Genomic DNA, 13,363 nt, shown 5'->3' with positions numbered 1-13,363 from the left:
CTAACCAGCTGCCATTGACTGTTGGGTAAGGAAGGCCAAGAGCCTGGAAGTGGCAGCACGATCCAGGTGTTTGATCCTACTTCCATCTTAGTCTCTGAAGAAATAATTCCAGCAAGCAACCTCCCTGGAGGTGCAGCCTGGCCACTACCTTTGTGGATCTTGCAGCCATAGCCACTGAAGACTCAGAAGAAAAAAACAAAAGTTCTTGCCAACAAAATCCTTGGCAAAGGCAAATGGCTCAGTATGGGAAACTAAGTGGAAATGACATGGAAGACCATCTATAGAGGCTTTGTACCCAGGAGTCAGCAGCCTCTCCCCTCTGCTCCTGTGGCCCTCTTTTGTCATCGATGAGAACCCCTTCATCTTGAGGAAGGAGCTAAACTATCAGCCTTGTTCTCTGGACTTTAACTCAATGCCCTCCTCTCCTTACTCTCTGCTTTTCAGCACCTTTTATGTGGTGTTTCTCTCAGAATGGGAGCTCTTTGAGAGCAGGGACTACCTTTTCTAGTTGTATCCCCCCGGTTAGCCTTGCACTTTACAACCTCTCATCCTGTCCTTCTTCCTCATTGTGATCTTCAGTCCTCAGTTGTTTCTGGGTCCATCCCTCTTGCACTAGCTACACTGTCCTCCCTCCTCTAATACTACCCTACACTATTCCTTGCCCCCTGACTCTATTAATTATCATGCCTTGCTAGCCCTAGCCTTGGACTACTCCCACAATCAGCCTCCTTCTCTCTTAGTCATACGCTATAGAACAGAGGCAGGAAAATACCCACAAAACCCTGCTGACTGCTCCAGTACAAAGTTATATTACATAATCTCAACTGAATCCTCACTGTTGCAAGGCAATCCTTTTTACACTCCCTAATAATTTCTCTATCCAGATCACAGCAGCAGTTATTCCAAACGTTTTTATCCCTTCTGAAATCTCTCACTTCACCCTCTCGCCATGCCTTCTCAGTTAAGGATATTGTCCTTCATTGAGAAGATTGAAGCCATTTTCATGGGGTTCCTTTTTCTCTCCTTTTCCTCATCTCATATCACTCAGAGGTCTTCTCTTACTACTTCCTCTTTTTCTCCTTTCTCTGATGAAATGGCCCTTCCCTTTGCCAAGGCAAACTCCTCCCCAACCACTCCTCATCCCATCCTCTTCTAATTTCTCCAGCAGATTCCATCAACTATCATCTCCTCTACCACCTTAAATCTCTTCCTATCTATTGGCTTTTCCCCTACTGCTCACAAATATGTCCATGGCTCCTCCATCTTTATGTAGCACATATAGGTGTTGAACTCACTCTTCCAAACTATGTTCTGACTAGCAAGAGCAAACCTACTTAATGCTCTCCTCAGAGTTCTAAGGGGAACTCTGAGGGTTTGGTAGTGTTTTTCTCTAAATCTAGAGCTCATGAGCTTCCATCTGGGTATTCTCTCCAATATTAATTTGATCAATTGATCAGTTGATTTCTCCTCAATATCAACCAATTAACACCAGTTAGCTTTCACAAATAGACATTTACTGAGAAGGCCAAAAGCACAAAACCCTCTCAAACAAGAGTCCATTCTTCTTCATTTACTTGGCTCCTGGTAAGAATGAGTTCTCCCTAGCTGTGTGACCCTGGGCAAGTCACTTAAACCCAATTGCCTAGACTTTATTACTCACAATACTTCGTATCCATTGTAAGATAGAAATTAAGGGTTTAAAAAAGGGGGAAATCCTCTCCACCAATGGGGAGGATTTCTAAGGTTTCATAATCAAAGGACAAATTTCTCCCTTGCTTACAGGACAGCCTATCTCAGCTGCAGGGTCAATCCTCTGCTGTGTGAGGCCAGTCCTTGCTAGACTTGGCTGCTGCAGCCTCCAACAATTCCTGCTCCAGAATCCAGTTTCTGAATCTCTGATGTCTTTCTAGACCATTCAGAGTTCAAAAGATTGTGATCTGGCTCCTCGTTCACCTATGACCAGGAAAGAATAAACACAACAGAGGCAGAAAAACAGTAGGACATGCATTTACTGCCTTGTGGCAACAGGTGAAAGAGGCCCTATGGCCTCTCCCCCACCCAGGGCCCTATACCATTTCTTTTCTTCCCCGGAAAACTGCTGGGGGATCAGGAGAAGGGTGAGGGGAGGCAATAAAGAGTGAGTTTGGGTTTGTGCTTTTTGCATCCCATTCAGTTCTGGCTTGCTAAGTAAAAGGCTGCCACATCATTCACTGAATGGAAAAGAAACACCAAAGAAACACCTCAAATTAAAGTGCAGTTCTGTTCACGTCACCCCTCATGCCAGTCAACTCCAAGATCAAATATAAAAAATCCTCTGTTTGGCTCTGGCCCAGGCTCTCTTCTCTTCTCCCTCCATGCTGTTTTGTCTTATATATCGGTATCACATCAGCTCCCGAGACTTCAGTGATCATCTGCATGGAGATGATCTATCCAGCCCTTGCCTTTCTCTCTCAAGTCAGAGTATCCCATCTCTAACTGCCTTTTAGACATCTTTAACTTGACATGTTTCAGTCATATTTCATTATCTTTTCCCCCAAACATTCTCCTCTTTCCAACTTTTCTGTGACTATTGAAGGCACCGCCATCTTCCTTTCAGGCCTCCTGGCTTCCAACTTTAGGGCCGCCCTCAACTTCTCACTTTCCCTCATTGCGCATAGCCAGTCTGTTACCAGTACTTTTTTCTGTGTCCCCATCACCTCTCTCATATGTTGTCTTCTCTCCACCCTGAATTAGGCCCTTATCACCTAATGTCTCTACGGTGGCGATAGGCTGTTCATTGGTATTTCTGTCTCAAGACTCTCTCCAGTTCAGGCCATTGGTCTTCCCAAAAGTCATCCCTCCGATTCAGTAAACTTCATTGGCTTTTTTTTTTTTAAACCCTCACCTTCCCTCTTGGAGTCAATACTGTGTATTGGCTCCAAGGCAGGAGAGTGGTAAGGGTAGGCAATGAGGGTCAAGTGACTTGCCCAGGGTCACACAGCCGGGAAGTGTCTGAGGCCAGATTTGAACCTAGGACCTCCCGTCTCTAGGCCTGGCTCTCAATCCACTGAGCTACCTACAATATCCTAGGCACTCTGCGAAGGCTAAAATAAACAATACTCTCTGCTGTCAAGGAACTCACAATCTAGTGGAGAAATAAGCAAACAATGAAGTACAAACAAGATAAAGATAGGACAAGTTAGAAATAATCCACAAGCGGAAGGTGTTAGCTAAGGGGAATCAGGAAAGGCTTCCTGTAGAAGGTGAGATTTTAGCTAGGATTTTAGGGAATCCAGAAAAGCCAAGATGTGGAGATGAGGAGGCAGAGAATTTTGGGAAGAGGAAACAGCCAGTAAAAACACTAGGACTTAGGGGCAGCAAGGTGGCTCAATTGATAGAATACCAGGCCAGGAGTTGGGAGGACCTGAGTTCAAATTTGCCCTTAGATATATCCTAGTGGTGTGACCTTGGGTAAGTCATTTAGTCCTAACTGTATAGCTCTTACTGCTCTTCTGTCTTAAAATTGGTACTTAGACAGGAGGTAAGAGTTTTGTGTGTTTTTTCTTTGAAGAAAAAGGTAAATGCCATGTCTTATTTGAAGAATGGTAAGGCCAGTGTCACTGGGTCATAGACCATGTGGGAATGTGTATAATGGAAGACCTGGAAGGGTGAGAGGAGGCCTGATTTTGAGGGGCTTTAGAAGCCAAACAGAGGATTCTGGATCTGATGCTGGGCCATTCTGTATCACTTTGATCAGAGAAGGTCCCTTTGATAGCTGAATGGTTGTTGAACTGGACTGGGAGAGACTTGAGACAGGGAGACCACCCTGGCAACTGGCCAGGTGTGGAGTGATAAGGGTGGTGGCAATGGGAGGGAAGAGAAAGTTCACCTGTATGGAGCCCCTGTCCCAAAGCCCATTGGTGTGGGGTTCTCCTTATTGGTAGAGATGAAGGCCCTGCCCTCCAGGAGGAGTGAGAGCTGAGAGTACTGCAGTGCTCAGTGTCTACCCCCATGGAGACTCTTCAAGTTTCAAGTTTTCTTTCTTTCTTAAACTTTTTCTTTACATCTTAGAATCGATACTACCCATCAGTTCCAAGGCAAAGGAGCTGTAAGGGCTAAGTAATGGAAGTTAAGTCACTTGCCCAGGGTCACACCATTAGGAAGCATCTGAGGTCAGATTTGAACCCAGGGCCTTCTGTCTCTAGGCCTGGCTCTCAATCCACTGAGCTGCTTAGCTGCCCCGCCAACTTTGAGCTTTCTTCAAGTGTCAAGTCACTTCCAGCTTTGAGAGAACAGATAGAAGAGGCTAACCCCACTTTAGGTTTCTTAAGGGAGAATAAGCCCGTGGGAAGACAAGAGAAGAGCCAGTAGTCTCCATCATGTCCATATCCCTAACTTTCTACGCTAGAGATTTTGGGGAGTTTCCCTTTAATCTAGGTGAGATCCTAGACTCCCTCTCTTGACTGAGATGACTTCTTTCATACTCATTGGGAGAGCTCCTTCTTTCTGTATTGCTTGGTGTATGTTCTTTTGTGTAGAACTTCCTTGATTTCTGTTTTGTTTTGATTTGGATCAATGAGTTTATTTGCCATGTGTGCTCACTGTAGGACTGGCATTGGGTAGGAAAGGGGTCAAGCTTTGGGTATAGAGCTTTGGGTTCCTCTTCCCCTCCAAATGTCAAAGCAATCAGCAGTTAGCTCAAACTCTTCCCAAAGTCATATCCCTTGGGCAAACAATATTTAAAGGATCCCATACATATACTTCTAGCCTGGCATTGTCTTTCCTTCTGAGGAAAGCCTCTGGCCCCAAACTCTTGCTTCCTCTCCTGGCAAGAATAAAAATCTCCCTTGGAGTAGGTCTCGGGGTGGGGGAGAGAAAAAGCTAGAGATGTCTGTTTTGCTTCCCTTTCAGCCCCACACAAGGACAGCACACTCACCACACATGGAACCTCACTACACACATAGGCCCTTTTACCACTCAGTTATTGTATATAAACTCCTCTGTGTGGCCTTAAAGCCCCTCTATGTTGGCTCCTTTTTGCCCTCCAAGTCTTCTCTCTGTTTCCTCACTTCCACACTCTCCTATCCAGCCATATGGGCCCATTTGTGGCTGCTCTAACATGGCACACCATCTCCTGTATTTGTCCATCAATGCCTTTGCAATCCCTGGCCTTAGCTTCTTTACTTCCTTGGTTTCTTTCAAGACTAAACTCCACAGTTTGAAACTATGATCAAAGGACTCTAAAACTGTGTATGTTCTTTGACCCATCAATACTATTACTAGATCTGCATCCCAAAGGGATTTTTTTTAAAAAGGGAAAAGAACTATTTGTGCATAATTATTTATTGCAGCTCTTTTTATGGTAGCAAAGAAATGGAAATGTCTTTCAATTGGAGAATGATTGGACAAGTTGTGGTATGATTTCAGAAAAATCTGGAAAGACTTACATGAACTGATGCAAAGTGAAGTGAGCAGAACTAGAACACTGTACACACTGACAGCAATATTTCTTTTTTTATTTATTTGTTTAATTAATTAAGAATATTTTCCATGGTTACAATCTTTCCCTCCTCGCCCCCTTTCCCCTCCCCCTCCTGTAGCCAACAAGCATTTCCACTGGGTTTTACATGTATCATTGATAAAGACCTATTTCCATATTATTAATATTTGCAGTAGAATGATCGCTTAGAGTGTACATCCCAAATCATATTCCCATCGAACCATGCGATCAAGTAGTTAGTTGTTCTTCTGCGTTTCTGCTCTGGATGAGGATGGCGTTCTTTCTCATAAGTCCCTCAGAATTGTCCTGGATTGTTGCATTGTTGCTAGTAGAAACATCCATTACATTGGATTGTGCTACAATGCATCAGTCTCTGTGCACAAGGTTTTCCTGGTTCTGCTCCTTTCATTCTGCATCAATTCCTGGAGCTCTTTCCTGTTCACATGGAATTCCTCCAGTTCTTTATTCCTTTTAGCACAATAGTATTCTGTCACCAGCAGATACCACAATTTGTTCAGCCATTCCCCAATCAATGACAGCAATATTTCTTGATGAACAACTGTTAATGATCTAGTTATTCTTAGCCATGCAATGATCCAAGACAATCCCAGAGATTCATGATGAAAAATTCTATCTGTCCTAGGAGGAAGAACTGATGGAGTCTGAATGTAGACTAAAATATACTATATTTAATTTTTCTTTTTTCTTTTTTAAATTTGAGATCTCTTCCACAAAATGACTAATGTGGAAAAATGTTTTACATGATTGCACTTAAAATCTATATCAGATTGCTTACTGTCTTAGGGAGGAGAAAGGATACAGAGGGAGTAAGGGAGGAAGGGTCAAAAGAAGGGAGAGAATTTGGAACTCAAATCTTGAAAAAAAATGAATGTTGGGGCAGTTGGGTAGCTCAGTGGATTGAGAGCCAGGCCTAGAGACGGGAGGTCCTAGGTTCAAAGCTGGCCTCAGACACTTCCCAGCTGTGTGACCCTGGGCAAGTCACTTGACCCCCATTGCCTACCCTTACCACTCTTCCACCTATGAGTCAATACACAGAAGTTAAGGGTTTAAAATAAAAAAAAAATGAATGTTAAAAACTGTTTTTTTATATGTAATAGGAGAAAAAATAAAATATTATTTAAAAAAAAAGATTAAGCTTCAGTCTCACCTAATGCAACAAGTCTTTCCTTTCTAGACACTTCCCAGTGTCTTCCCTCTGAAATGGCCTATATCTACTTCTTTGTATCTCTAACATATCCATAGTTATTTACAAGTCATTTCTCTTTTGCATGCAATCGTCCTGAAGACAGAGACAGTGGTTTTTTTGGCTTTTCTTTACATTCCCTGTGCTAAGTACGGTGCCTAGCACACAGAGATTAAGAAATACTTGTAGAAGGACTGATATTAACTATTCCATTGTAGAATCACATAACTTTGACTTAAGAACTCTCATCAATGCACTGACTGATGATGAATCCTGAGTATCACCCATGAGGCCTTTTGCCAAGCTTTGGGCAGAGAAGGAAGTAGACTTAGGGACATTTTCAGACATGGCCAAAATATAGGTTTGTTTTGCTTGATTGGGTTTATAGGTTTATGGGAGGTTTTACTTTTGTTAAATGGACGTGAGGTTTTGGGGGCAGCTGGGTGGCTCAGGGGATTGAAAGCCAGGTCCAGAGATGGGAGATCCTGGGTTCAAATCTGGCCTCAGACACTCCTTAGTTGTGTGACCCTGGGCAAGCCACTTAACCCCCATTACAGAGTCCTTACCACTCTTCTGCCTTAGAACTACTACACAGTATTGATTCTAAGATGGAAGACAAGGTTAAACCTAAAAAATATGGGTGTGGGGTGGAAGATGGTCATAATAGTGCTGCTAAAAAAAAGGAAAAGAAAGAAAAGAAGGTAGCTTGGTATAATGGACAGATCATGGACGTGGATTTGGAAAGTGTGAGTTCAAATCTTGGCTTGTTATCAGTTAGCTTAAGTTTATTAAATACTTTTATTTATTTAAGAAAGACTGGATAGATGTCTGTATTTCTAGAGAAAGAGGAGAGAGAATACCACAAGAACTGAGTTTAACTCTTATTATATGAATAAATAAAAAGACGATTCTTGACTTTGGAAGCCAACCAGAAAAGCTGAATGGTGACACTGTGCTTTAGAAGTCAAGTCAAAAAATAGGAGCAATGGCTGGAGAAGTCGATGGCTTGATTTTTCTCACAGCTAGAATTTTGCAAATAATTATTGGTTTGTCCTGTTACTTGTTACTCTATTAAGAAATTGAATAACTAACAGCATTGATATTTATTTAAGTCTTGAGGAGAGATAGAAGAGAAAAAGAGAAACAGAACTGCTTATGGGAAAATGGTTTTTTTAAGTTTATAAATATTGTTTAATTATTAAGTATTATTCATCTTCTTATCAAATATTATTTCACAAACTTGAGAGACCTCTTTTCTCAAACGTCTGATCTCCCATAAACTCCTTCTAGTTAAGGGCAGTTTAAAACTGACGGTTAAACTGTAACCGTTCAAAGTTCCAAAGTCTCCTAAAACTACAGTAATAGTTTCTGCAGTCTTCATGGGAGAGGTTATTGAAGTTGGGATTACACATAGAAAGAAAAGACGAAGCAGTCGTGGGGGAGGGGCCCCCCAGGGGGATCCCCCAGCTGGGGAGATGAAAACAGGTCTCCAGGAAGAGAAGGCTAATACTGAGGGTTCCATAAAGCAGAGGTGAGAAGGGAAAGTGAGCAGGGAGACAGTTTGGGCAAAGGAATAAGGGAGAATCAATACAGCCCCTGTACAATGAAGAATAATTAACAAGGTAGAAGGAGATGGGAGATTCTGGCAATGTGTCCCAGGAAGTGAATGAATGGAGAGATCCATTTTAGCTGTGGAAACTGTGCAAATGGAAAAGTCAGGTAGGGAGCAGTTTAGAGGGGGGTCTCAGTAAGTCATATCAAAGAGGGAACGTGTCGGCTCATTGGTATAGGGAACTCTCAGATGAGGAAACTCCTTCCAGTTCAGGTCAGCACCTTCTAATGATGTCAGAGGCAGAACTTGAACTGGCCTACCGTCTTCTTGATTCTAAGACAGACTCCCTATGTATGGTCCTATTGTTAATTTTTTTCCTTTCTTTAAAAACATTTTTCTATTATTTTTTGTTTTTATATTTCCTACATTTCTACATGTATCTCTCCTTCTCCCTGCTCTCAGCCATCCCCTATAACAAAGAATTCTTAAAAATATTTTTTTAGGGGGCAACCGGGTGGCTTGGGGGATTGAGAACTAGGGCCAGAGATAGGAGGTCCTGGGTTCAAATGTGACCTCAGACACTTCCTAGCTGTGTGACCGTTGGTTAGTTACTTGTCCCTGATTGCTTAGCCCTTATCACTCTTCTGCCTTAGAACCAATTCACAGTATTGATTTTAAGACAGAAGGTAAGGGTTTAAAAATATTTTTTTAAAATCATCATCTTTTAATTTTTTTTATTGATAGAATTTATTTACAAGTGTCTCAATCCCTTCCTCCTCTTTCCACACAATAGAAGATACCATCCAGAATAGACAGGTGTGTATATATAAATTTTTCATCATCAAAACTTTTTAGTACATCCAAAAAAGTTCCACATCTCTAGGCCCTTCATCTTTGCAGAGGAGTTGGGCAAAGTGTCTTCTTATATCTCTTTTTTGGAGCCATGATCATTATAAGTCGCATTCCCTTGAATTATTTGTTCCTATTTTCATTGTTGTGGTCATTGTATATGTTCTTTTCCTAACTCAACTTATTTCACTCTACATCACTTCACATAAGCCTTTCCATGCTTTTCTGAATCCATCATATGGCTTTTTTATAGCAGAGGAATGTTCCATTGTATTCCTGCACCACGATTTGTCTAGCCATTCTCCCAATGATGACATTACGATAACTGGCAGAGATACTTCAAGAACCTGGATCTTCTGGCTCCTAACTTGGGGTGAGGTTGGGAATGGGGCCAGGAAGATAAGAGAGAAGGAAGAAAAAAGTCAGAAAAAATTTTTAACTATACTTCTTGATAAGGTAGACCAGAGCTTTACAACTTTCAAACAGAGTGCATTCTAGGATTAAAAAAAAAAAGTAATTAATATGTCTAGGCCAGGATTTCTTATTTTTAGGCTATTCTCAGAAATTTTTTCATTAAGACTAAATATCTTCCTCAAATAATAATGCACAACTAATTTTAGTTTAGTAAAATCTGTATGGATATAACATGGGGCAGGTAGGTGGCACAGTAGATAGGGTGCTGAGTTCAAATTTGATCTTATAAGCTTATTAGCTGCATGACTCTGGCCAAGTCACTTAAAACTGATTGCCTCAGTTTCTCCACCTTTAATATGAACTGGAGAAGGAAATGGCAAACCACTCCAGTATCTCTGCCAAGAAAACCCCAAACGGGATCATGAAGAGTTGGACACAACTGAAAAATATTACTAACAACATGGACATAACATATTGTAATGGGTGTAGGCGATGAAATTCAGCACTTTGGTTTTTGAGGTGAAGAAACTGTAACTTAGGAGTTTCATCCAATTCATATTTATAAACCAATGGTAGACACAAGAGTAGACTGTACCTTGGGGCCTCTGATACCTCATTCGAGGATATTTATCATTATAACATTTCAAAGATTCACAGATGACCTGTGTTGGAATTGACCTTGGCAAAAACAACTCCCTACAAGTTACTGGCATGTGGGCCCCTAACCTTTGCTTAAAGACTTCAAGTGAGGGAGAGCTCCATTTTTTCACAGTGACTGGGAAGATCACACAGCTAGGAAGAATCTGAGGCCAAATTTGATGAGATTTGTCCTTAAATGTAACATTTTGATTTCTAATACTGATCTTTACCATTGTATTTTTCAAGTCTTTTCCTCATTCCTTTGTCCTGACAGACCTAGGAATGTACCTTACATTCCTCAGAGCATCCTCTAAAATTGAGATAATTAAGATTGAGAATCTTCAAGTCATCTTTTCCAGGAAACAAATCTGGCTCCAGTTAAGTATATTAGTGAAGGTGAGACATGGCCATGTCCTTGATTTCCCCATTAGGATGAAGGATGGAAATCAAACCTAACTAGATCTAATTTGATTTCTCCATCTAAATCAGCAAGGATATTGGAATCCTGTGATCAGACATGTGACTCCTGCCACCCCCCCCAATCATCATGAGAGAATTAGAAAGGGCCTGGAAAATATTAGCCCACCTCCTCATTAGGTATTTACCAATTAGAGATGTTTTGGGCTGTCTAAGGGAGGGCTGAATAATGAGCTTTCAAAATTGTATTTAAATGATCAAGACTCAGTGAATTGCCTTTGATCTAACAGAGAGATCATGGACTAGTTATTTTATTGGCTATTGCTAGCCTAACCAATAAAATGAATTTTCTTACCTGGAACTCAGTCTCTTGGAATTTATGTTTAACCCAGAACATAGTGAACATTTAATAGTAATAAATGCTTATTGATTGACTATAGTTTGCAGAATCTATCCTCTTCCTCTTTTTGGCAATAAACCTTTTGACTTTCCTAGTGCTGCTGTACCTCTACCATTCTCCAGACTTTCTTTTTTTAAATTGATTAAAAATTAAGATAAACTTTTATTGATATATTTTTTACATAGCTTGAATTTCTCCCTGTAACCTTCCCCTCCCAGAGGAGAGAAAGAGGGAGAAGCATTTTATTTAAAGAAAAAGAGAAAGAAAAAATCAACATAAAGATCTGTATATTAGACAAAATCTGACATCTGCATTGTTTCATACTCTTGCATGCTCTCCACAGTTATTGAAGGATTACTAACAAAAATGGCTCAGCAAGTAGCAGATGCAAAAAGCATTTGTTAGAGGGGCAGCTGGGTAGCTCAGTGGATTGAGAGTCAGGCCTAGCGACGGGAGGTCCTAGGTTCAAATCCGGCCTCAGACACTTCCCAGCTGTGTGACCCTGGGCAAGTCACTTGACCCCCATTGCCTACCCTTACCACTCTTCCACCTAGGAGCCAATACACAGAAGCTAAGGGTTAAAAAAAAAAAAAAAAAAAAGCATTTGTTAGGCCCTTAGAGCCCTAGGCTGGGAGTGAAATGCTGGGGATTAAATTACAATAAGACTAGCCCTGATCTTCAGGAGCTTACATTCTTACATAAGGGGAAGACCATACCCAGCAGAAGAGTGGTAGCAGGAGGAGGATTTTTCCTGAAGTTGAATGAAGCCAAGGAACAATTGATTGGCTGGTCCTTCCTAGGAATATTTGTGTTGACTTGATTATCCATCCCAAAGACAGAGATGAAAAGTGGAGTGGGGGACATCAAAGCAGGGTAATTGGTAACACTGAATGAAGATGGCATTGGAGTCCTGGGTCTAGGTCACATATGGTGAACTTGCCAAATGGACACACTTTTTTTTTTTTTTTAAACCTTTACCTTCTGTCTTAGAATCAATACTGTGTATTGACTCCAAGGCAGAAGAATGGTAAGGGCTAGGTAGTGGGGGTCACACAGCTAGGAAGTGTCTGAGGCCAGATTTTAACCTAGGATCTCCCGTCTCTAGGCCTGGCTCTCAATCCACTGAGCCACCCAGCTGCCCCCAGTTTCCTCATTTGTAAAATGATAGAGGCTAGACTAAATGATACCTATGATTTTATCCAGCTCTGAATCCTTTGTTAGAGGAGAGGACATCAGTTAAGATCAGCTAGCCCCTAGGGTAGTATTAGATCAGAATCACAAAATGTCACAGAATTTCTTTTTTTTCTTTTTACTTTTTTTACTTTAAAAATTTTTTAAATTACATGTAGAAATAATTTTTGACATTTGTTTTCTGATGTTTCATGATTTAGATTCTCTCCCTCCCTTTCCCCCAGCAGGTGATAAATAGTCTGATATAGATTATATTAATGCTTTCATGGAATACATATTTCTATATTGCTTGTACTATTCACAGAAAACACATATCACACATACAATAAAAAACTTATGAAGGAAATTAAGTGGAAGATGGCATGCTTTGATCTGCAATAAGATTGACATAGAATTTCAGAGTTGGAAGAGAATTCAGCCTCCATCTAGTCCAACCCACAGTGGAAAATGAAACTATTAAAATATACTCACCAAATGATCATTCAATCTTTCTTTGAACATCTTCAATGAGGTACAGCCTACTACCTCCTAAGGGAGTCCACTACTTTTTTGCATGTTTTTCAAGGCTCTAATTATGAGGACATTTTTCCTAATATCAAACCAAAATTTGCCTCTCTGCAATTTTTGCCAATTACTCCTGGTTCTGCCATATAGGGCCAAGCAGAGCAAGTCTGATCCCCCGTCCACAAGAGAATCCTTCAGTTATTCTGTCCTCCCTTGAGTCTTCTCTTCTCTAGACTAAATATCCACAATTTCTTGTGGCATGGACTCAAGGATATCATAGTTGCCTCCCTTTGGAAACTTTCCATCTTCCAGAACATCCTTCCTAATCTATAGTGCCCCACAGCACACCAGATGTGGCCTGGCCAAGGCAAAGTACAACTGTCTTCCCTGTATTGAATAGAGCATGTTTGCTTTCATATTCTATAATCCCTTTGGGACCACCATCTGGCCTCTCCTAAATTCAAGATTTTAGAACATTTGTGACAAAAAACTCACAGATTTACAATCTTCCTGCAATTTCTTTCCTTTTCTCCCTTTCTCTCTAGATAATAGTAAGGAGTTTAAAGGGCAATGACCTTTCATAGGAGCAAGTGTTGCAAGAAGATCTGCATGATCCATTATGGGCAGGAAAGGCTCCCTCCAGCAGGTACCAGAGGGAGGAGATGTTGGTTTAGGTAGCTGCAGAAAAGAGGTTTCTGAGCTCTGCTGGGAAGG

This window comes from Gracilinanus agilis, chromosome 5 (assembly GCF_016433145.1).
Source record: "Gracilinanus agilis isolate LMUSP501 chromosome 5, AgileGrace, whole genome shotgun sequence".
NCBI lineage: Eukaryota > Metazoa > Chordata > Mammalia > Didelphimorphia > Didelphidae > Gracilinanus > Gracilinanus agilis.
This window is presented reverse-complemented; position numbering follows the sequence as displayed.